The sequence below is a fragment of the Coenobita brevimanus genome, chromosome 99 (assembly GCF_032717465.1).
Source record: "Coenobita brevimanus isolate Jiangsu-jjx chromosome 99, ASM3271746v2, whole genome shotgun sequence".
Classification (NCBI taxonomy): domain Eukaryota; kingdom Metazoa; phylum Arthropoda; class Malacostraca; order Decapoda; family Coenobitidae; genus Coenobita; species Coenobita brevimanus.
In genome coordinates, this window is record NC_137052.1 from 10,261,751 (window position 1) to 10,281,643 (window position 19,893).

A 19,893-nucleotide genomic window follows, 5' to 3' on the forward strand; every position below is an offset into this window, starting at 1 on the left:
TGCCTTTATTACTGCTTGAAAACCAATATACTCTCATACTACATATACATTCGTACCAAGTAAATAAATAAATACCGTTTATGAGTGGATAAAATACTTACCCTCCCATAGAACTCGTTTTCTTTGGTGCCAGCATGTTAGAAAACCCAGTCAGGTAAGGAGGAACTCCTACCTGGATTGGGTATTTTAAACCTCAGGTGAGCGATTTCTCTATGAATTTTCGATGTTTCTCACCAAAAGCGAAGGTTTTAGCCAAAAAATTTTTTTTCGAAAATACCTTGGGACTGGGGGATGTCGGAGGTGCGGAAAACCTCGGGACGTGACGGGTTAGGGGTACAAGTCTGTTGAGTGTTGTAGGTAAGGTTTATGGTAGAGTGTTAATAGATAGATAGAATAGTTAATTATGAGAGTTAGAGAGGGTACAGAGGGAGTGATTGGTGATGAGCAGTGTGTCTTTAGGAGAGGGAGGGGATGCGTGGATCTGGTGATTGCTGTGAGACAAGTGTGTGAAAAGTATTTAGCGAAAGGCAAGGATGTGTTTTGGGCATTCATGGATTTAGAGAAAGTGTATGACAGAATTGATAGGGAGGCTTTGTGGACTGTTTTAAGATTGTATGGACTTGATGGTAGGTTACTAAAGGGGTGAAAAGTTTTTATGTAAATAGTAGAGCGTGTGTAAGAGTGGGAAATGCTGTGAGTGATTGGTTTCCCGTGAGAGTGGGGCTTCGACAGGGATGTGTGATGTCGCCTTGGTTGTTTAATATTTACATGGATGGCGTTGTAAGGGAGGTGAATGCAAGAGTTTTAGGTGGAGGTCTGAGTCTGGTGAATGTTGATGGTGGAGAGTGGAATCTGAAGCAGCTGCTGTTTGCAGATGATACTGCACTGGTGGCTGATTCAGAGGAGAGATTGAGACAGTTGGTAGAGGAGTTTGGAAAGGTGTGTGAAAGGAGGAAATTGAAAATAAATGAGAATATGAGTAAAGTGATGAAGTGTACGAGGTTGGTAGATGGTAGGGGGATGAATATAGTTTTGAATGGCGAGTTGCATGAGGAGGTAGAATGTTTTAAATATCTAGGGTCACATGTTGCTGTGGGTGGAAGAATAGATGCAGAAGTGAAGTTTAGAATAAATGAAGTAAGAAAAGTGCTGGGAGGAATGAAAAAAGTGTTTAGATATCGTTTGCTTAGAATGGATGTAAAGAGAAGGCTGTATGAGGGTGTTGTAGTACCGACTGCATTATATGGGGCTGAAACATGGAATATGGGTGTAGCAGAGAGGAAAAGTTTGAATGTAATGGAGATGAGATGTCTGAGGAGTATGTGTGGAGTGACATATGGATCGAATGCGAAATGATGAAGTGCGAAGGAGAACTGGAGTTGTTCGGGAGATGGCTGGTAGGGTTGACCAGAGAGTGTTGCGATGGTTTGGGCTTATGGAGAGAATGGATAATGAGCGATTGTTGAAAAAGATAACTAGATCTGATGTGAGAGGTGTAAGGCTGAAAGGAAGACCACGAATAGGATGGATGGACAGTGCAAAGAGAGCGCTGGATGCAAGAGGGATGTCTGTTGAGCAAGGAAGAGTGGCTGTGCATGACAGAAATAAATGGAGAGAAATTGTGAATGAATAAATGATGACGCAGGCCTGAGGGGATATTCTCCCGCATTTGGTCTGATCAGCTAGTCAGGTCATGTGTGGGTAAGGGGATGGGTCTGTTATGATGTGGCAGGGATAAGCCAGCTCTGCTGTCGGGCCCTGCTGCGGATGTCACTGATTGCATTGCACAGTTGACCCTTGTGCGGTATGGTACGGTGCGGATCTGTCCGTTCTCCCCTTTGGGGCTAAGATGCGAATGAATGTGTTTAAATGGATGAGTAAATGGGGAGTGTGTCGTCCTGTCTCGGCTACCTTCCTTTCCTTGGGGGAAGCAGCCTAGGTATATAGACAGATAGATAGATATATATATATATATATATATATATATATATATATATATATATATATAAGAGAGGTTGAGTGAGTTGGGGGAAAGGCAGTCAACTGGTGGATGACAGAGTGACTTGAAGGCATTTTGTCTCCGGCCACCCTTTGTGGGATTAGGGCACTGGGCTATAGACAGATATATATATATATATATATATATATATATATATATATATATATATATATATATATCTATATATATGTATAGTTATTTATATAAATGTTTGAATATATTGACTTATGTGAGTGACAGCAACTGCTCCTGAGCTACATCTCATCCTGAGGCTGCTAATGAAACACTAACATCTCATATGAACCCCAAACCTACTGTACGGTACAGTGTATGGGCCGACCAAAGTTACCAGCTACTGTGGTGAGTATTACAGATTTATATTAATAATTTGGTATTTCATTTGGTTAGGATTATGCATAATTTTTCTAGTTCATCCTAATTTCATAAAAGGTCATAGCCAATTCATGAGTAATTTTCTAAAATTGGGACATTTAAGATAATATGCTGAAAAAGCAGTACATTCTGGTAACAATTAAAACAGCGGGACAGACATCCAAAAAGTGGGACTCCTGCCTAAAAGCAGGACTCTGGTCACCTTAACCCCTTAACTGTGGGGCATCACTTTTGTGATGCTTGGGAGCAAGGGATCATACCGCAGGGCGTCACTTTTGTGATTCTGTGTTATTTTGAATTCACCCGGGCTTTCAAGTGGCGGCTTGTATCATCTATCAGTACTGCCAATGTCCAACACTAGTCAGCACTCCTAATCTCATCTGTACTCCCATCCATTGTTGACAATTTAGTCATTTCTCCCCGTTCTTGACTCCCCTTCCTACCTCCCCTCCATTACCCTCTCCTCTTGCCTGCCCGGCTGTGCTGCACTAAGTAAATCTTCCCTGGAATTTTCCACTGATTTAATCCATTGAAATAAGCCCTATGCCCTATTATTATACCAAATAATACATACAAAAAAGAAATAAGGTAAGTAATAGTGCCATACACCTGGAATTGGCTAATTATCACCTGACAACACCTCACGTGCACTCGTTCGCTAATTTTCGCTGTTTATTTCCCCTTGAAATATGCCGTACAATCTATTCTCATAATAAAAATATATATAAGAAAGGAAGGGAGAAGCCTAAGTGATATTAACATTCACCTGGAACTACCTACTTTATTATGTATTGTCTAGATTTCCTACCAATCATTTCATAGCGTATATATTAGCAGCTGTCACCACGCTGACATTGGCAGTACTGCACTCCCCCTAGGCCACCACAGTGTTCAGTTTACTGTCGTCTTTCAAGGTGAAACCATGTCGGATTCGCGCCTGTCCAATTCTGCCGCTTTTTAGCCCCATGCAAAGGGCCCTGTGACCTCTACACCCTACTAAACCTCGTGTGGAAAGGGGTAAAGGGTTAAGTGACTGCTGTGGAACGTGAACTGGCTAATTTATCAATGAAAATGATGGACAGTACTACGATCTTTCTGGTGACTAAAAGATTGGAAGTGGAAATGTAAATAATGTGTAAATAATGTGTAAACAGCAAATGAAAGCAATGAATGTAAATATAATTGAGCAGTGGAAAATAGTTTTATAAGTTACTGCAAGTGACAGTGCATAACAGTGTAAATAAAATAGAAATGTAAATAATGTAAATAAAATAGAATGTAAATAGAAATGTAAATGAGTAGTAATATAAGAATACAAGTATATATACTAGGAGTAATGAAAGTGAAAGTTTCACTCTAGCATGTATGAATACTATGAGTTATGAAAGTGGAAGTCAAAGTGACAGATTCGCTCTTAATAGTAGTATACAGGACGAGAAAGTGAATGCTACATATTTTACTGAAAGAGAAATTGAATGCCTACTGTGACAATAAACTACTATTACTGAATGAAACTTATGGATAAAGACTGTAGATATAAGTGTTATATAGTAATGGAAATATAAAGTGTGTGTTTTTATGAATAATAAATGACAGAACACCAGCAGCGAACGAGAGTAAATGGGAAGGTCATACGCGCTCGTAATTTTCATGGCTTTCACAGTGTTTTTTTTTTTTTTGGAGTCTGGATTCCAAACTATTTGATAATCATAGAATTGTGTTTCTAGTGATAATATAAGACAGTGGTAGTCATATTACAGGTTGTCGGGAAGTGTAAAGTGGAGACTTCGTTACCCAACTTCAAAGGCCTCCACAAGTCTTACGGTGCTCGACGAAGGCTCAACAAACATCCCAGGAGAAAGCTGAAGGTATGTGCCATATGCATATATAATTTTAATATTCTAGGACTAACAACTGATTTTTGGCAAATATTTTTGGAGAGTCTGTCGTAGCACAAATATGCCCTCGGGACATGTAAGTCAAGCCAAAACAACCCAGCAGTTTAGGGGTTAATCATAACAAATACGTACTCACGAGAAAACTTTCAATAAATACTAAGGCACTGATTTCATCATGAAACAAATTTTCTGCTTCCATTATTCACATAAATAAACAAAGAGCAGTAATTTTTTTTCTATATAAACAAAACCCCACATACAATATGTACTAAACTAACACTAACATATACATATGACCCACACTTCAACAACAACTTGGTCTTTGAGTAGAACTCAAACAAACAGATGGTGCACAGTGTCACCTAGCATTCAGAACACCACGACCTCATTATACGGTGCTGCTGTTGTCGGCATGATGAATTGGCACAAACATATCAATACCAGAAGGCTTCTTTGCCTGCACTTCCAGGTAATGCCTACTGAGGTAGTCCCTGCACTGCGGTCTGTCATGCAGTTGCTGTACACTGTGCCTCCGTTTCCCAGCAGGCATTACTTGGTCATATCTCTGCAGGAGGCCGTGAATGACATCCTTCTCGAACTGTCTGAGGGATGTGCTTGTCTGTGTGAATACTTGTAAAGAATGAAGGCTTTCAGTACACAGATATCAAGTACATGTAAGAATGCCTTCCTATGTCACTTACAGCATTGCCTCAGACAGTTGATGGTGCCAATCTGCATATCAGATTTATCGACAAGTCGCATGTTGATGCTATAACTGATAACTGCATCAGGCTTAAAGACTGGTTGCCTCATTATTTAATTGACCTTGCCTGTATTAACCAACTTACTTTCATGAACCGCAGAGAGGACATTTACCTTTCGATTATCGTGCCAGTGAAGAGTTTACCTCATTCCAAGGCCCTGCACTCCTCCTTCACAGTGCTCTTGGGAACGAAAGGCCAATGTTTCCTCTTTGTTTGGACAGTGACACACGATCCAATTTCGTGTTCTTGCAAGTACTTTGCAACACTTAACACCGTGTAGTAATTATCAGTAAACAGAATATGGTTGCCACCTAAGTACCTGTCCATGAGCTTCTTCACGACAGAGCCAGAGCAGCCATGGGATCCTTTGATAACACCACATCACTTGCTGTATACACAATACAATATATCAAGAAGCCAGCCTTGCAATCACACAAAGCAAAAAACTTTATCTCAGACCAATGTCCCCTTGTTGGTATGTACTGTATGAAGGCAAGCCATCCCCTGAACAGAGGAAGCGACTCATCGATAACTACTCTTCGGAATGGTGTGATATATGACCTAAATTTATCCTTCATCATTTCCAAAATCAAGCAAATTTTCTAAAATCTATCCTTCAGATGTGGGCTGATGTTGGAAGAGAAATGCAGGTACCTGAGGATGTTGAGGTACCTGTCCCATGACATGTACTTACCAAACAGGGGTGTTGATGCAGTATCATCCACCAACCAGTAGTCATGTATATTGTATTTTTTTGTGGGTGTCATCAACATTGTCATTGCAAGCCAAACATACGTCTTGCTTACAATTGTCATTGTCCAGTACTTCATTTTTGCACTTTCATGAACGTGCAAGGATTCACCCCAATTGCAGTAGTATTTCCTGAATGGATTGATTTCATTTACAATGAAATCCATCACTGTCGTGTTTAACCCGCCCCATCCCGACGTTTTCTGGGCAGTGGTACGCCCCAGTCCCGACATTTTTGGACCTTTTTTTTGGGGGGGCTCAAACATCCGCTTTTGGTGAGAAACATCGAAAATTCATAGAGAAATCGCTCACCTGAGGTTTAAAATACTCGATATAGGTAAGAGTACCTCCTTACCTGATTGGGTTTTCTAACAGGCTAGCACCAAAAAAAAGGTGTTCTATGGGAGGGTAACTATTTTATCCACTCATAAACAGTATTTATTTAATTACTTGGTACGAATTTATATGTAGTACAAGAGTGTATTGGTTTTCAAACAGTAATATAGGCATTATAAGCATTGTTTCAATCACTAACTCATCACCATTCATGACCTTTTTTTCCCACATTACCTGATTATCATTTCTGACTTTCTTCCTCTAATGCTATGTACACTTTGTCCTCCACATTGTCATCGATCGGGGAATCACTCTGGCCCTGAATGTCTTTATTGGCCAGGTCACTGGTAACAGGTGAATTGCCGAGACAATGGCGTGCAGGGGAGGGGGGAGAGGTTATGCGATGTAAGGCATTGTCCCTGCTTGGCATCTTGTAGAGGAATAGAGGAAGGTGTCCCGTGCATACGTGCAAAAAATCACTCGTAAAATCACTCGCAAAAATTGAAAATTGTGCAAATTAGGGACCTTGCAATGTTGCCACGTTAATTTACGTCTCCGGGATATGAGTGCACATCATGTGAGGACGTGAATTCACATCTCCGGGACGCGGTGGGTTAAAAAAGCAATAAGAATATCAACAGGAGTGGATGTTGCACTGCAAGGGAATTATGGCTGCACACCTGCTTTTGATTCATCAAATACAGGTACATTGGGCTGAAATCCTGTTCCTTCCCCCAAGGTGAATGTCCAACATACCTACCCACTGTCCCTCCCTTGTCTGCCATGTAAGTGGCCTGCCCCGTGCCCTGCCCCGGCCCCTAGCAGGGCGCCATGGTGGAGACTCTGGCGTATAATCACTTGATGAGGCAGGTGATGGTGGTGGTGATGGTGATGATGCTGGTGGTGGTGATCCTCGTCGTGATGGTGATGGTGAAAGCAGGTGACGGGCGGCCATAAAATGAATGTGGCCGTGCACCTGCACCTGCATATCCAGATGTATCTGGCTGTGATGATGAGGTAGGGTAGTGTTACAAGGCTGATGGTAAGGCAGGCCAGCATGGCGAGGCGCATGATGAGGCAGGTCTGCATGATGAGGCATGTGGTGAGACAGGCCAGCATGGCAAGGCACGTGGTGAGGCTGGCTGGCATGATGAGGCACTTAGTGAGGCAGGTCGGAGTGATGAGGCACGTGGTGATGCAGGCCAGCATGGTGAGGCATGTTGTGAGGCAGGCCAGCATGGCAAGGCACATGGTGAGGCAGGTGGAGAAGCAGGACAAGTGACAGGTCAACTGGTAGGTAGAGTGGTAGTGGAGAAGCTAGTGTAGTGGCAGGTTGAGTGGAAAATTCAATGGTAAGATTGGAGAGAGGCTTGCCCTGCAGCACTTCCTCCTCCCTCCCTCCTCCACTTCCTCCCTTCCTCCACTCCGTACCTCCTCTTCCATCTTCTCAACCTTGCCACTGTCTCCCTATCTAGGATAGTCACTATCCTCTGAACCCTTTCCATCACTGGAAATGGTAGATGAACATACAAGGGGCAGCACTCGATGCATATTGGAAAACTCACGTGAGTCACCTTCCTCATCTGATGCATAAGTTTCGACACTCATCATGGCAAGGTCACTTTCCTCAGAGCAAGAGTCACTTTCCCCACTCACTATTTGCGATAATGCCGAGTCAAGTTGTCTCCCTATCACACTATCATTAAGGCCTTTCCTTTTTGGACCTTTGGACTTCATTGGTGTTGAAGTCAGTGGCTGCAGGCACTCAGCCAAGGGTCTGGACAAAGGGAAAATTTTTTGAGTAGGTCTATCTATGATGGAGGCATGCAGGCAACTGGAGCATGATTGGGATGCATGCAGGAAGGTTGCCAGTGGCTGTGTGTGGTGGAAATAACCAGCTGAATATTCAAACAATGGTGCAAAACACTAGATCATGTATACATGTCACCTGGACATCCTCAGGTCAATGTGTAGGCTATACATGACACCCAGACACAGTTTGTTAATTATTGCCACTTTCATATTTTTTTACCGATGAAGTTTGTATTGTATATGGTAGATGTCACAATTTTTGTAATTGTAAAAATACTATATATGTGTGTCGAGGACTTGTTAATTCGCAGTGCAAGAAATAGCACATTTGAAAACCAAAAAAACAGATTATTATTATTATTATTATTGTTATTATTATCATTATTATTATTATTATTATTATTATTATTATTATTGTTTTCTCTTATGCAGTTAAATTACTGTACTTAAAACAACTTCTCTAGATTACTGTTCATACTGTACTCTCAATTTTCCTTCAATGTCAACACTTCATTTGTTAATATATATATATATATATATATATATATATATATATATATATATATATAATATATATATATATATATATATATATATATATATATATATATATATATATGTATATATATATATATATAAACCCTCCTTTCTTAGCTGTTATTATATATAACAGTTAGTTTATTTTAGTTTTAAAACAAGTTGCTTCACTTGTATTCACTTAATGTTTTCCTTGTACTTAGTTTATTTTTTAATCCCCAATTCATTTTTTTAATGACATTTCTTTACTTTAGGAAAATGTACAGTATTTATCTGAAGATGATACACATACTTTCAGAGATGAAATAAACCAACCAAGAGTGACAATTCAAATGACAATCTTACTTGTTTGAGAAATGGAAAGACTTATTCACGAGAAACAGTTCAACTAGCTGAGTTCCAATTCATATCAGCCTGCAAATACATGACACATTTCTCAGTTACCCTCCACTTCTACTTTTTCAACTCGCACCATCCCAGGGATTTTTGCAATTTTATACCCGCCCATTCCCGGACCAAAAATGGAAAAAAATTTTATTGCATATAACAATCCAAAAGGACATATAAATCAAGGAAAAGCAAAAAAAAAAAGTACTCCTAATAGGAGAAATAAGTGCATGATGGCTGTCCATCATGTTTCTAGCCCAGTTTCCCAACCCGTGAGCTACATTTTCCCACCTAGCTGAATGGGATGAGAGAGAACGGGGGAGGAGAATGGGGGAATCCCCGTTCTCAATATCTTTCTCCACTGGCTCATATTCCTCCCCAGAAGAGTCGTCCAGGTCTTTCTCTTCTATAGAATCACTAAATGAAGGGATAGAGAGTCCATGTGACATGGTCAACCACCTCCTTCAGCTCAGTGAGTCGACATTCTAACACTGTGACGAACAGTGGCACACTGATGTTACCCAGCCATGTAGAATCAAACTCATTTCTACAAGTGCTTGTGCACAATGTTGGCAATACATAAAGGTATTCGTTAGTAAAAAATTAGCTAGATTGAAGCGGTCAGAGATGCACTACAGCGCTCGAATTACGCTGTCGGCACCATCACAGTGCTGGGATTACTCCAGACGTTTTGTACCGTCGGGACCATGCCAACAGCGGGATTGTACGGGTTAAATATCGCAACCTTTCCTGCCCCAAAACAATTATTTTGAAAGATGTATCGCATCCCAATTTTATTGGAATGAGTTGAGTTCCTTGGATGAAAGCTGTAACAAATTCGTAGATTTTTTTTTTTTTTTTGTATCCACGTGGAAGCAGGATGCTTGATGAGCATTTACAGATTATTGCTAAGTATGAGACAGGATAACTTCATCCCTTCCAAACAAAATATGCTGTTAGAAGCGGTAGCAGTGTCAGCAGCAACAGGAACAGAAATCCCAGAGGCCTTATGAAACAGTCCGTGAGTGGAAATTGACGATAAGGGAAAAACCACTGTAACACTAAATAATGTAACACCTATATTTACTTATCTCAAATTTTAAAACCATCTCAGTAGGGATGATATATGCAATGTTAGATATTCAGAGTTCTCCAAGGCATGACATAACCATATTAGTTGTACAGACAGAAGAGAAACTAGGTATTATACCTTCTCAGACAGTAAGTACAGTTCAACCACTCACAAGCTCAGCACCACAGTTCTTGCAGCCACAAGGCCAAGGACACGTCACACGTCTGTTCAGCAGACAGAATGTCACACCACATTCACCAGCCACGTCATGTGCAAGACATGCATCGCAAAACAGTTTCTCTCATAGCCCAGCCAGATCTACAAGCAGAACTAAGAATGTCTGTTGGTACTGCAAATGATCAGGTCATTGTGAAGGTCACTGTTATGAGAGACTAGGGGATGAACGAGGACACAGGCACGATAGTAGATCACATTCACGATTAATCAGGAATAAGTTCTCTACTTGCCGTAAATGCCACTATCATTCCACCAGTGAATGCTGTGCCCTTGCTAATGACCAGTCGGGGGAAAACCCGTGCCAGAAACAACAGAATCCACCATAATGACACAAAATTCTGAGTTCCCAATATGTCAATTTGGCCCTCTGACTCAATTATGCATAGTTTTTTAAAAGAAATTGTGGAGGAGTCCCTGATATATCTTTTCATGAACTCTGGGTCTATGGTGAACTTACTGAGTCCTCTCTAGACGGTATTAATGGAAGGATGAAATGGGTTTGGATCCTTGAGCCGCCTGACATCATCTCTTGTTTATGGCTCAAAATTTTATGTACAGGCCAAGGTAACTCTCGAGACACAACTCGATGACTTGATAAAACTTTTCACAGCTGAGTTTTGTGTCACAAACTCTGGTATCCTGTAGATGTTTTTATTTTTACTGACAACAAGGCTGAACATTCTATTGAACTGATACCTGCTTGTGGTAGTATTACAGTAAAGGGACTTTTTGCATCAGACATGAATTGCCCCCACCCTATCCTTTCACAGGCAGATTCGATCACACAGTCTACTGTAACTCCACAACTACCAGTAGAGAGCAATGAGGATAATTTAGTACCAGTATCTCATGACACTCTCTCTAACAGTGACACAACAGTTGACTCATCTACGTCTCATTTAACTGCCTCAAATAGTCTGAACGACATTTTGTAACATGCGGAGATGAATCATGCAGTGACAAAATGGTGCATGATTTTGTTGCCACAGTTATTCAAGAAAGTGTTCATATTGTAGGTGTGAAAGGGGTGAAAGCATAACTCTTTCCTAAGACGTGTTGTGTGAATGATTTAACATACTAGTCAGCATTGTGTTCCGTGTTAGAGGATAATTTGTGTTATCTTTACTTATTAAATGTTACAAAGTCTTAACTAAAACTTAAAAGTGGTACTATACAAAGATTGGCGATTTCCTAGTGTATCCCCCCACACTCGTGGACAGTTACCTGTACCTTGTCGTGGTGAGGGCTTGCATGCCCCTGTGATCCCACACACCTGCCCACGGAAGTAATGACATCTGGCAGAGTTTCCCGTGCGGGTAGGGTTGTGGGTGATGGGTCTGACTAAGTGCTGCCTGAAATGTAGGTTACCCTTATGGGTCATCTGTGCCGCCCTCCAGAGGGGTTGCTTTGGCACTGTCCCAAGTTGCTTGGTTGGGTGTCTGGGCTGCAGGGTGATGGAAAAGGGAGTCTTTGCACTGGTGCGAGCAAACTTTCACAGCACGGGGTGCTCTTTTCACATCACCCCCTGGGGACAAGGGACCCAACTCCCATCACACCATGCTCGGTCCCCTCACTCCCTGGTAGGCGGTTGCCCTTGGCTCCTGGATCCATCTTCTCTCTCGCATATGTACATATGGATACAATAAACAATTCTTTACCCACTCAGGTGGTCGGTGACCAAAAGCACGTGTCGCCATCACCTGGCTGTCGACCCTGTACCCTCTGGGTCATCTGCCAAAACTGCGAATCCAGATGTTCCATCTATTGAGTTGTTACCTGGTGTCTTTGTGAAACACTCTTATACAAAGTAAACAGTACTGAAAATGGCCAATGATACTTCCTTCTGGAACCTGAAATGTTTTCAGATTCACAATGGTCTAGTTACAACATGTGGATTTACCTACAAGGTCTCCTTGCAGGGAGATGGTTCTCTGTTGCTAGAGGCCAGGAATGAAGAGGAGAGCTCATGCATCCAGACCCTTACTATGTTCTCTGGTTATCCAGTGTCTGCCTCTCGTTGCTTGGTCTTAAATCAGTTCCGTGGGGCTGTGTATTCTCGTGACTTGGTCTTTTACTCTGAGTCTTCCCCCCTGGAGGGTGTGGCTCCTCAGGGAGTTGTAGCAGTACAGAGAATTATGAAGAAAGTTGATGGAGTTTTAACCCCCATGCCCACTCTTGTCTTGATGTTTGATCACCTTACTTTCCTAGAGGTTGTCACTGCTGCCTGATGGAAGCTTAAGGTTAAACCTTATGTTTCTCAGCCTAGAAGGTGCTGCTGTTATCAAAGGTTTGGCCATGTTTGCCGTTCCTGGCAGCAGGAAGCATTGGGCCTTCCTGATGTATGTGGAAATTGTGTTGGTGTTTCCCATGGTATGGCTGATTGTTCTCAACCCTCCAAATGTTTGCATACGGCCTCCTCAAGGGATTGCAATGTGTACAAGTTTAAGTATGAGATTGTTTCTATCTCAACAAAGGAGAAAATTTCCTGTTCTGAGTCAAAGGCCAGGGTAAGGGAGAGATTCATTCAATGTAGGGTTACATTTGCTGCTGCCTTGTCTCACCCTAAAGCTACCCAGCAGGTGCCCCTGCCATTACACAATACCCCCATCAACTTCTCGGGGTTCTACTTCCCGGCCTACTTGGCCAGGGGGTTGCACTGAGGAAGTGCATCCTGGTAGCAGCTGTGCTTCCTCTAGGGAGGCACCTCTTGTCTCTGGGGGTGTCCCCTCTGGGGTGATGCTTCCTGCATCTGGGAGCGCCTCTCCCATTCCGGTTCCTCCTGTGGCAAACACCCATGTCGATGCTAGGCCTTGCCTTGACACTTCCAAAACTCCCAGTGTCCCTCCTGTGCATGGTAAGCATCGCCATGGCTCCTCAGAGTGCTCAGATATTGAATCATTACTATCAAAGATCTCTCCTGCGTAGCCCACTACTCCTACTCGGGATGCTCAGGGGTCCGGTCGAGTGCAGGCTGAGGATGGCATTTCGCTAACGGTCCAGCCACCACCAGGCAGTGGTGTTGTCCGGGTTGTTGATGCACCTGCTCAGCTGCATTAGGCCTTGCTTCTTCCTCCAGCTTATCTTCAGCTGGTCGGCACAATCTGCACCATAATGACGCCAGGCACTCCGATTCTAAGGGCAATTCTAAGCAGCAATCAAAATCTGATTGCTTGTTGAGGGTAGGGTTGTCTTGTCCCTTACCCTGATTCTTCCTTCGCAGAGGGTACTAAGGCATTCTCGGCCAGTATACTACGGTGGAATTGTCAAGGGCTGCGTGATAATTGGGAGGAGCTGTGGACTCTCCTGACTTCTCCTTTGTGCATGTGTCTCCAGGAAAGTCTTGTTTGATTTGCCACTCCTCATGTGCCACCTGGGTACAATGCTTTTTACTCAACGCCAACCCAGGGTCCTCTTGGTGGTAATGCTGTGTTGGTGAGGACTGACATCCCTTATCGACCAGTCCCTCTCCAGTCTGACCTCCAGTGTGTTGCTGTACGGTTGTATGCCCACCGCTGGTATGCTGTTTGTTCCACTTATTTACCACCCAACACAGTTGTCAGTAGGGTGGAACTTGAAAACCTTCTTGGATAGTTAACTACATTATTTCCTCTCTTGGGAGACTTTAATGGTCGCCACCTTTTGTGGGTGACCGTCTTGCTAACGAACATGGGAGTTTGTTGGCATCCTTATTGGAGGATGAGGATTTTGCCCTGTTCAATACCGGGAAGTTTACGCAATTTCACACCCAAACTGGTTCATATACTGCAACTGACCTCTCTGTCTGCTCTCCTGACTGTCTCTTGGACTTTACCTGGAGTTTGTGGAGGATCTAATTGGAAATGATCCATCCTCCTTACTGCAGTGGTATCTAGTCCCTGTTCCTGTCTACCGAGGTGGAGATTAGATAAGGCAGACTGTTCCTTTTCTCTTCTTTGATTTCTAGTAATGTCTCAATTGAAGACTTTCCACATATTGATGAGGTTGTTTCATTCTTTACCTCCGTTCTGCATTCTGCTGCCCTTCATGTTGTTCCTAAAACCTCTGGTACGTATTGCTATCGACCAATCCCATGGTGGAATGAGGATTGCAGTGTTGCTGTACGAGCTAAGAAGTTAGCTTTCTCCCGTTATCGTAGATGCAAGACAGAGCATTAGCTTATCGAGTTCAGAAGGGCGTGAGCTATGGCTCTACGGGTACTCAGACAAGCTAGGTGGGACTCATGGATGGCTTTGGTGTCATCTGCAAACTCAAACACGCCAGTGTCTCAGATGTGGAAGAGGGTGCGAAAGATTTCAGGAAAATTCACTGAAGGCAGGTCACCCATGCTGATGTTTAATCGTGAGCTTGTTGGTGACCCAGCAGTTGTGGCTGATATCTTTGCATCTGTCTTTGCGCAAGTCAGTCATAGAGATACTAGCTCCCCCATTATTGCCGGACCTCAGGAGGTAGAGGAGGCAAGGATGCTGGACTTCCGTTCAGAGAATATGGAGTCTTACAACCTCCTTTTCTCTTTTTGCAAACTCCAATCTGCCCTTTCCATCTGTCACGACACTCATCAAGGTCAGATGATATTCCCTACACGATGCTTTGGCACCTGGATGACGATGGGCTGTCTTTTCTCCTCAGCCTTTTTAATAGAATCTGGAGGGACTCTTCTCTTCCCACCTTTTGGCATGAGGTTATAGTCCTGCCATTCCAGAAGCCAGGGAAGGCAGATTACAGTCCTCTGGAGTAACAGCCTATTGCCTTAACATCTTGTTTGTGTAAATTATTTGAGAAAATGGTCAAAACACGCCTAAGGTACTTCCTAGAAAGGAATGAATGTTTCTTTCAGTGTCAGTCTGATTTTCGAAAATCTAGCTCAACAACAGATCCACTTGTCCGTCTTAAGGCTACAGCATGTGATAGTTTTCCTAGGCAGCAGCATCTGGTGTGCATTTTCTTTGACCTAGAAAAGGCATATGGTACTACATGGCAGTTTTGTATCTTCCAACAACTCCATGCATTTGGTTTACATGTCAGGCTGCCCCTAGTTATATTAAATTTTTTGTGTGACAGTTCATTCATGGTTACCATTGGTGACACCGTTTCCTTCGTACCCCCAGGAGGAAGGGGTGCCTCAAGGAAGTGTCCTCAGTGTGACCTTTTTTGCTATTGCACTGGATGATATTGTGTCCTCTATTCCAGAGGTGGTGTCAGCCTCACTGTATGTCGATGATTTGGCTCAATGGTATGCTGCTTCCAGAATGTCTGTGGCTGAACGTCGCATGCAGCTCGCCCTGGACAGGATCTCTCAGTGGCCCACCATGCACGGCTTCCATTTCTTCCCAGCAAAATCGGGGGCCTTGCATTTCTGCTGCTTGAAAGGTGTTCACCCAGACCCGACCTTCAGTTACAGTATATGGCCACAGGGTGCGATGTGTGGATGAGACAAGGTTTCTTGGACTTGTTCTCGACAAGAGACTGACGTGGGTACTTCATATCCTTTTATTACGACTAACATGCCTCTGTGCCCTGTCTCTCCTACGAACTCTATCTCACCTGCCTTGGGGCGCTGACACAACCATATTCCTCTGCCTTTACCATGCCTTAGTAAGGAGCAAATTGGACTATGGGTGTGTGGTATACTCATCTGCTACTGAGGCACGGCTGCAGCCACTAAACTCGGTCCATCATGCTGGAATTTGTCTGTCAACTGGAGCTTTCTGGTTTTCCCCGATTGAAAGTCTATTGGTTGATCTGAACAAATGGCCACTGGATCTCTGCCAGCAGTCCTTAATGGTGCAGTGCTGGCACTGCCTTCACTGATTTCAGGCCTCACTGAGTTGTAAGGCTGTTTCCAAAGTCGCACTTCTCCCCTTTTACAACAACCACCCTTGCTCTCCACTCCCATTTGGGTATAGAGTGAGGACTGCCATGAGTGATTTGGGTGTTCAATCCTCCCTTATTTGCCCTATGTGTGTCCCCCGAGTGGCTCCCTGGCTTCTCCCAGAGGTACAACCATGTGTTTACTTCCTTGAGAGAAAGGCCTTTCTTTCCTCACATGCAGCTTTGTCTGATTTTATAGAACATGCCTCTCCTCACAGCGACTCGATCCCTGTATATACTGATAGCTGTAAATCTCGTGCAAGGAAAGGGTTTGGTGTCATTTTTCATGACCTTAGCCATGATGGGAGTCTCCCTCTTTTTGCATCTGTTTTTACCATTAAACTTACGCTATTTTAGTCGCAGTTGAATTAATTTTTAGTTCCCCTCCAGCTTCGTTAATCATTTTTACAGACTCAGCCAGTGGTTGACAAGCTTTGTCTTGTGGCTTCCCATCTCATCCCCTAGTCCTGTCTGTCTTGGAGTGGCTCTTCTTATTATGCAGGCGTTGAGACTTTGTACAGCTGTGTTGTGTCCCAGCAAATGTGGGGGTCGTGGGCAATGGGCGTGCTGACCCTTTGGCGAGAGCTGCTGCCTCTCTCCCTTCCTGTCCTCATTACCGTGCCCCATCAGAGGATTTACATACAGCCACTGTGGAGGCTGTCTTTTTCGGCTGGCAGAGGAGGTGGAATGCAGCAGGAGTGAACAAACTCCACACCATTCATCGGAACCTTGGCCATGGGGGGTATGTGGGACGGTCCAGTGGGAAACAGTTTTGGCCCACCTCCGAATTGGCCACACTAGGCTGACCCATGTTTATTTTAGTGGAGAGGGCACCCTCTCCCTATTGTGATGACTGCCTGGTTCCTTTGACTGTGTGGCATTTTCTTGTGGAATGCCCCAGTCTTGGGGACCTTCATCGGAGGTACCCTTCCGGGTGCCGAGCTGGAAACGGATTGTACTTTCTCTCCTCTGTGCTTGGTAAGGAGGCTTGTGCTATGGGGGGAGGCACCTTCTCTTTTGTGTTGAGTTCTTGCCTTCTCCACAGTAGAGTTTTACCACATTTTAGTTTGTTTTAATGATAATGTTCTCGTTTAACCTTTATCTTTCCACAATGTTTTAGTTTTGGTTGTTTCTTTTATACTGCTGGTATGTTTTATGCATCGCCTTTCTTTTTGCGTTTTATGGTCTTTATATATTTTGACTTTATTTTAATATTTGTGTTCGGCGGCATATGACCTCTGCTGTTGCTCCGCCATGTCACATTTTCATTCATTCATTCCTGGTGTACCCATCGGCTGCAAAGGTGTGCCAGGACATACAGTTTTCTGTAACTGATATGGATGATAGTGATGATGCTTTACCTGGTGTATATACCATTGAAAACTCTACGGATTCTGAAACTACTCCGTCAGTTGATCTCACCTCTCAAGTAAATCTTGGCGACTTCCCTCAGTATAAGGAACAATTAATTAATCTTTTGCACTTCTTTAGAGATGTCGTGGCCTTACCTGGTGAACCAATGTGAATGACCAGTATGATTAAGTATACTACTGAATTGATTCCCAGTACTCCATCAATTTCTGTCTCGGCACGTAGATTACCCCAGACCTTACGAAAGAAAACAGACGAGATAGTACATGATGTGCTATATCAAGATATCATTGAACACTACGTCAATCCGCTTCTGCTAGTCCCCAAGAAATGAGGTGAATATCGACCCGTAGTTGACCATCGTAAAGTAAACTCTGTCACTGTACCCTATCGATTCCCATTACCAGTGGAATCACTTGGCGAGAACAACGTTGTTTTCACTTCCCTTGACTTGCTTAGTGGCTACTGGCATGTAGAAATGGTAGAGACATCTTGCTTAAAAACGAAGTTTATGATGATAACACACATGAAATCATATATTGAAACGATTTCCAGCACACTGTGACATCTGTGGTGCGGTGTTATCGATCATTCATATCATCTTGCGCTGTCGACTATTTATTGGTGAACGCAGTTTTCTTACGAAGCACTGCGACACAGTAGGCGTCCTCTTCACCCTTTCCACCATCTTGGGTGATGGGGTCTTTGTTATAGGTGAGCATATGGTGGCTTTCTTGAGAGAGAAGGGATTGATCAGAATGATGTGAATTATTTATTGTTTGGTCACGGTTTTTATTCAGTGTATGTTTGTACAAGTTATATTGTATAATTCAGTTAGGGTTAATAGTTGACATATCTGAAATACTTCCTGCTTCTGTCATTTCTGTTTTCTTTACTAATGGCTCCTATATTTAACCACATGCCTTCCCTGACGGTGTCCAGCTGATAAATGCAAGTGTGCAATATACGGAGGTATTAGGCGAGGTATTTCATACCTTGTACATACGTAAATCCTTTGAATCCGCGTGTGTAAGTTTTCATAACTTGGGTCGACAGCTGACGTAAATGGAATAGTTCCTGACTTCTCTGGTTCTCTTTCATATACTGATATTCCCTATATTTTTCTGTATGCCTCGACGGACAGTCAGCAAGTGATGAGTGCAAGTGTGTAGTGTACAAAGACATTACATATCTGCGATCGATGATGCTTTCCTGGTCCAGATGTTTCTCCTCATTGGTGTAAGCATTCTAGCTACGTTCAGTTATCCGTATCTTTAGGTTTTAGGTGTTCGGTGGTGGTTTATTTGTCAGATTTAGCAGTATTCGGTTCTTAGATTATTTATTCTAATTATATTAAAAAATGTTTATAGATATAAATAAATAAAAAAATCTTGCCTTAATGACCTGGGGCCTTTGGCTCAATGGACGATATGCGCAAAAAAAAAGAAAAAGAAAAAAAAGAAAAAGAAAACTACTTCCAGCAGCTTCATTCCGGTCACTCCTTGCCAGGGCACACCACTCTGTTTCTAGATAATTTTCTTATCTTGGCTGTGTAACACAAATGTGTGCTTGCAGTCCAGGCTTCCATATCAGCGAGTTCAAGAAGCCTTTCATCACATCGCCGTGATTTTTATTGAACTTTCATACTGTTGGTGAGTTAAATAATCTCATTGCTGTTTTAAGTGTGTGTTCTGTGTGGCTGTGTAAGTAACCGCGTTGAACTCTACAACCGAAGGAAAAAGTCGGATGAAGATACAAAGAAAAGGGAAGAGAAGTCTAGTATAAAAAAAAAAAAAAAATGGGGGTGAGAGAAAATGACTGAAAGGTAGAGTGGAACAAAACTCAGATAAATGTAATGGGTAAGGAAGAAAATAAACGAGAGAGAGAGAGAGAGAGAGAGAGAGAGAGAGAGAGAGAGAGAGAGAGAGAGAGAGAGTTGTAATCCAGTCTGAAAGAAAATTTAGATTAAAAAAAAAAAAAAAACATAAAAAACCTGAGCGAAATAACGAAGAACAGAGATGGGGAGAGATAAAAGGAGAGCTAGTGGGGAGAAAACCTGAAGGGGGGGGGGATATAAGGTAGGTGGAATGAGTGACAAAGGAAAAAGACAGAACTTACAAGGATGAAATACGAAACGAGAGAGATGAAGAATATCAGTTATAAGGGAGACGACTCGCATGAATTAAAAATAAATATGGGTCTCTCTCTCTCTCTCTCTCTCTCTGCTGTTTGTTAAATTATGTTCATTGTGTGTGTGTGTGTGTGTGTGTGTGTGTGTGTGTGTGTGTGTGTAGCCTACGTCTTGATATTTAGTTTATGTCTCCGAGTGTGTGTAGGAGGAGGTTGTATAAGGCAAAATATATATATATATATATATATATATATATATATATATATATATATATATATATATATATATATATATATATATATATATCTATATATGAGAGAGAGAGAGAGAGAGAGAGA